Genomic DNA, 6522 nt, shown 5'->3' on the forward strand with positions numbered 1-6522 from the left:
GCCTGCCTCAGGACCAGACGTGCAGCCATGTGCGAGGCTCGCAAAGTGATGCAACGCAGGAGTTCCCCCAGGGTGGGGGATGCTCCCCTTCCCCAGGTGGGGACCAGGCTTGTGGCTGTGCATGCAATTTAGCCATCCCCCCCCCCCCGGTCTAGCGTAATGAACCAGGAGGGGCAAGAGTCAGGTGCATGAGTGGCGGGCCAGAGTTGTCCTGTCTGGATAAATAGCTGTCTGCAGCCAAAGCTGTCCTCCTGCATGGGACAAGGTAGCCGTCTGGACACAGCTGTAGGCGACAGTGAATCAATATTAGCAGCTCACTGTACAGGAGATGTGAGAGAGTTTATGCTCAAAGCATCTGGCAAACATGTCGCAGAATGTGTTCGGAGTTTCCTTCACATGCCTCCTCAGTCAGAGCAGGTTGCAGAGGGCCCTGGATCACCCAGAGAAGCCATGCGGGGGGCACTCCAAGGACGCAGGGGGGGTGAGCGGCGGGAGCGATTCTGAGTTCTGCAATGTTGGATCAAAGCTGCAGAGAGTTTCTCACTGCTCAGGTTCTGGCTGTGTCTAGGGAAAGGCATGGGGATAAGACAGCTGGTCTTTTTTCTTACTTAAGTGTTTAGTATTGGGACAGGGAATGGAAACAACTTGAATAACTAGTATATCCAGAATTCAGTCTAAAACAAAATTGTACATATCAAGTGAGCTAATGAGCGGAGTTTAAAAAGGAAAATCCAGAGGAGCGGGATAATTTGTTGTCAGGGAGTGATGGAAAGGGGGTGGGCATACCCTGTGTTTGGCTTATTTGGTTCATTTCTCCCCTTTGGTGTTTTCTGTCCTTCACCACTGGGCTCTTGCGTGTTTGTGCAGGACTCTGGCTCCTCTCTTTTTAGCACCAGTGGCTTCCAAAGACTCTGTGCCATTGCTGTTGCTGACCATGTGGGGACCTTCTTTGCTTTTCTTTTTGGTCTAGTTCCAGTTTTATAAGAAAACCTTAAAAGTAAAACAAGAATGACAGTGTCATTGATACGAATTTATATTTATTTGGACCGAGAAATTGTGTGGGGTGTCTTAATTGGGTGGTTCTCATCAAACTCCTGCACAGTGCAGTCTCCATTCAGCGGCGGCTTCCCCTCTCACCCAAATCCTTGCTTCTAACATCATTCTGCATCAGTGTGGATGTGCGCTCCCTGCCCATCTTTCAGCAGATTTGGTTCAGGGCAAGCGTAGATTCCAGACCTTCTACTGGAAATATTTATGAGGTAAAATAACGGCCTTTGTTTTAGGATTGGCATGTGAGGTGATTGCTTGTCACTTGCGCACTGTTGAACATATCTTTGTATTTTGTCATCACACACCCCTCTTGCTGATGCTGCAGAGACAGGAGCGAGTGCTGTTTGGTGCATGCATGTGTGGCAGTTGGAGCAGGGCAAGCAACACTGCAGCTCTTTGCCTCCTGACCACGGCCCACAACTGCAGGCTTCTCGGAGCAAAATAGGAGTCCGTGTCAGCAGCAGAGATCACTCTTTTAACTTGATCTTTAACATTTTGTAATTGCAAGTTGGACCCTGGAAAGCCAGGATAAAAGCCAAAGAAAAGAACTGTTCAGTGAATTGTGCACATTTTATAGAAGCTGTGCCTAACTGTTAAAAGCTATAATTTATTGCATTTGTAAGAAAAGTTAAGTGTGTTTCATAATAACACTTTACTAATTTGCTTTTTAGTGGCATAAGAATAAGACCTGTGGTGGTTAAAGCATCGTATTGTTCTAATAACCACCAAGGCTTTAAGAAATGCTTGACCAAGATTGATCTTTCAGTTAATTAAAATTCTCGTGAAAAAGTCAGATGGCCAGGCTTAATTTTTCAGATGTACCATTACTTAAAGTTTTAATGAAAACTTAAAAGTAAATGCATTCTCCAAGTGTGTATGAATGAGAAGGGAAGTTTGGAAATCTGTCTGGCTGAACCATGTGTATGACAGAAGAACTCTGGGAAATCTCCACACTGTGATGCTGGAGGAGACCAATACACTTGTCAGAAAAACAGCTTTGCATGCACCGGTTCTTAAAGGACGTGGCAGACCCAGGCGCTTCTGAGGGTCTGTTCTGATGTATCCAGGAGTGTCAACTGCTTGTGGAGAAACAGAGCGCTGCAAGAGGTGCCATTAGTGTCCCCTTGTGAACTCTTGATTTCCCACATCATTTTATGCTCCTTGTGAACACCTGGGGTAATCAGGGGCTTGCTGTGATAACCGTGCCTCTGAAGGTAACCCACCTGGCCCTGTGGGAATACAGTCTTAGTGTAATTGGACTTTACCGAGGCAACCTTTGCTCCTGTTCGCTATTCTCTTATTCCTGTTTATTCTTCCTTCTCCCTTTCACATCTTTTGTCTCATATCAGCTTTAGCACAAGTCCGCTCATCTGCTGCAATCATTCCTGCAGCCTCCCTTCCATTTCATCAGTGCGTGCCTAACGTCGCTCTCCCATTGCTAGCACTGGGCTTGTTGACTTTCTGTCCTGAATCAGTCTCAGCTAAATTATGTTTGCTGTTAAGAATCCCTCTGACTTGACCTTCACACGCTTGTCTAACTAAGCATCATTTTTTTGTCCTTGCCCCGCCCATGACATCACGCAGACATTTGTTCAGTGCCTCTCCTGGAGTCCACAAGAACAAAAAACAGGTAGCAGGCTGAGGGTGGGACAAGGTAGACCGGGAGGGAGGGAGGGAGGGAGGGAGGTTTCTGCCTGTCCTGAAGAATAAGGTGCATGGGGGAGTTTCCTGTGCCGGGTTTGCTGCTGGATGCTTTTGTCGAAGTAATGCCCAAAGTCGTGCATTTGGACTGTACTGTGCAGAAATACAAGACGTTTTAAAAGAGTTTTTGACTAGATTACGTTCCTAAACCTGACCCCGATGAAGTTAATCATTCTGCAACTGTGTTGTGTTCTCTGTATTCATTTTTCCAGACTTAAGTGCTAAAATTGAATTGTGCTTTTATTGAAAAGCCAACTCTTCACCATCTCTGGGAATGTTCTGCAGAGGCATTTGGGTAACGTTTTCGGTATTTCTATGGTGGCTGCGGTTACCATGTTCATGATTCGTACTGGCTTCCTCTTTATAGTGTGCTGTGAACTGAACCATGCTGGCCAGTCTGTAGGAGATGTGGGTCGACGCATGCGGGCACTTCAGATCTCACTGTCCTGGAGATTTTCATGGCTGAACATGCATGGCTCAAAGACCTGGTTTTCAAGTGACAGGAATCCTGTTGTCACATAATGAAAACCTGTGTTCATTTTATTGATGGTTTCCAAGGGGATGTTTGCCATGACACACAAACTGGCCACGCTAGCTTGGCTCTCCTTCGACAAGCCAGACTTCCTAGTTCGCGTTGCACGGACAGCCACCTGAGAGTCGAGTCTCGTGGAAGCAGTCGAGTCACACACAGCCATTCTGGTTACTGGGATGTGCAGACTGGGATGCATGTAAAGCCATGGGTGGGGCACCATTTTGATGCTTCAGTTTGGTCCTGCTAATGTGAACAGCCTCTTCGGATCTCCCCATGCAGGAAGTCCTAGAACCACAACATATTTTGAGCCTGGCGATAAAAGACATGCAGGGTTTGGTATTGCTAGATGCCTGACTGGGCTCTAGAGTTTAATGAGGATCTTTTCAAATTAGGCACCGTGGGCTCAACAACTGTGACTCTGCCTGTTGAGTGACTCTTACAGGAAGCGGTTCCAGCCTGCTGTTTCTTACCCCCTTTCCCTCCAGAGATAACGGGAATTGTAGTTTTGTAAAGTTTTCCCACTTTGAATTCCAGTTGCTAATCTAACAGAACCCTTGTTGTGTTTTGCGTTGTGCTGGGAGTGGGTGGTGGGATTCAGCAGCCGTTTGCCTGGGTCTTGGGGCGAGTGGCCGAATGGCACGATACCACAAGGCACTTGAGCCTGGGAGGCCGGCACCCTCTCCCGCTTCTTGGTTTAAACAGCACACACATCTCTCACGGGGGAAAATGTGGGAGAAAAGAAGGTCTTATTGTGGGAAGATGACTGTGCAAGGATCACACCAGGATATTATGACCAAAGTCACGTGGTCCTGCTCTTCTTTGATGGAATAGTTTTGCAGGTTCATTTTATAAAGCCTTAAGCGCTTCTTCCTCGCCAGCATCGTGGCGCCTTTGGGCTGCTGCTTGTCTACCGCTAAGGGAGGCTGCACGTGCTCAGTGAGGCCGTTGTTTCTTTTAGAGATGGAGGAGGAAATATGCCCCAAGCCTGAGGACAGGGCAGCGCACAGCATTATCCATGGGGCCGTGTGGTGTCTGCCAGGGGAAATTGCCTGGGCTGTGTGTGTTCGCAGGGAGCGGTTGGCCTGCGCAGTGGAGGTGCAGTCTGTGCCAGGCCACATTCGCAAGTGCGTGCCTGCTGTTCCGCTCACGGGTGCCTTTCCCACAGTGCTTCCTGTGGATGAAAGCCACAAGGGGATGGTCCAGGGCAACGGAATGGGGCAGGCAGGCAGGCAGGCAGGCACGCAGGAGGCCTTTGGGTCCCGCTCCTGATACCCCAGTCGGTGTTTCTGGTTGGTGCCAGTGCTCTGCAAGATGAGCCAGGTGTTCTTTGATGCCCCTCCCAGACTCCGTGTGCTTGCTCATTTAATGCGTTAGCATTAAACCTTTTTCACTTTTAAAAAAAAGTATATCAAAGATGGAAACTAACTAGAGAAACAGTTGGACCATCACATGACAGTAGAGTTAAAAGAGAACTACAAAAAGAATAGAAGGCTGGGGAGAAGCTGAAAGACTTCTTTTTTCTCTTTCTTCACAGCACAGGATACAGGGCAGAGAGCTGCTCCTGAACTGGTGTTTACAGGAAGGAAGTTGGAGGAACTAAGGCAGATAGTGGGGACGGGTGAAACTCCCAGCTGTATTGACACACACTGAAATTTAATAAATTACTGGGCCAGATGGTATCGAACCTAGAGTTCTTGAAGAACTCAAATACAAAATTGCTGACCTTCTTACAACATTTTTAACATGACCTTAAGATCAAGCTTTGTACCAGAGGCTGGAAAATGTCCAGCATAACACTAATCTGCGGCCATATTTGCCTGCCCTTGAGATCGGCAGCAGAGGCTCTCCTCCGGGAGCCCTCCGTGAGAGACATCAGGAAGCAAAGTACCCGGAGGAGGGCTTTCTCTGCGGTGGCGCCCCATCTGTGGAATGCGCTCCCCAGAGAGGTCCGCCTGGCGCCGTCGTTATTTGTTTTTCGGCACCAGGCCAAGACCTTTTTATTCAAAGAGTATTTTAATAATGTTTAATATTTGTATATTTTAATTGTGCAGCCAGTGTGTTTCCAGGTTTTAATTGTAATTGTTTTATTTATTTACTTCTGTGAGCCATCCCGAGGCTATGTAGCAAGGAGATGGCATATAAAAACTTTAAATAAATAATATTTAAAAAGGGATCGGGGGGCGGGGGTCCAGGAAATTACAGGCCAGTTAGCTTAACGTATGCTCTAGGTAGATAGCTTGAAAGTGTTATTAAAGACAGAATCCATAAGCACATAGAGGAACAGCCCTGCTGAGAAGGAATCAGTGTGGCTTCCGAAGAGGTAAGTCCTGTCTCGCTGACCTGCTGCAATCCTTTGGGAGTGTGGACGGGGATCCTGTAGATATGGTTGGCTTGAAATTCCAAAAGGCTCTTGGCAGAGTGTCTCACCCATGGCTCTTGAGCAAGCTCAGTAGTCAAAGAATAAGAGAGGTGCTCCTCTCACAGATCAGTAACTGGCTAAAGAACAGCAAGCAGAGAGTAGAAATAAGTGGCGACTTCTCCCCATGGAGGGCGTATGGCATTGCATTTGTATCCCACCTTTTTTCTCTGTTGCCAGGAAAGCAAGGTGACTTCCTTTATCATCATGATCATCCCAGTGCATTTATATTGTGCCTTTTGTCCTCTTGTGAAGAACTCAAGGTAGCTCACATGTGTGGCTCCATTTTACCCCCATGTCAGCCCTGTGAAGTGGGCTGGACTAGTCAATCGAGTGACTGACCCGAAGCCACCCGGCGAGCTTCATGGGATAGGGTTAGGGTTCTTCCTTTCCAGAAGCTCAAGGCTGCTTTCAGATTCTCCTCCTCTCAATCTTACTGCACAACAACTTTTGAAGCGGGCTGGCCCAAGTCAGCCAGCACATTCCATGGCCGGGTGGGAACTAGGACCCGGATCGCTCAGGTCCCCAGTCCAGCACACTTAACAACTGCACCACCACACTGGCTCTTGAACATCCATATCCAATTAAAATATCCATTTTCTTAGGTGTGATTTTAGGTGTTACTGTGTTTTAGGCTGACCGTCCATTTTTGCAATGATGCAGGCACACATCCGTTCGCTATAATTTCCGGGAGGAGGGGCCCACACCGTGGCAGCAGAAAACACAGGGGAATCTGCTGTCAATAAGGGAGGACTGGAAATACCTCTGAATTTCCAAACCAGCATCAGTAGCTGCTCTGAAGAACCCAGTTCTTCTGGTATCT

Source organism: Varanus komodoensis, unplaced genomic scaffold (genome assembly GCF_004798865.1).
Source record: "Varanus komodoensis strain SLA01 unplaced genomic scaffold, ASM479886v1 scaffold11, whole genome shotgun sequence".
In the NCBI taxonomy this organism is placed as follows: domain Eukaryota; kingdom Metazoa; phylum Chordata; class Lepidosauria; order Squamata; family Varanidae; genus Varanus; species Varanus komodoensis.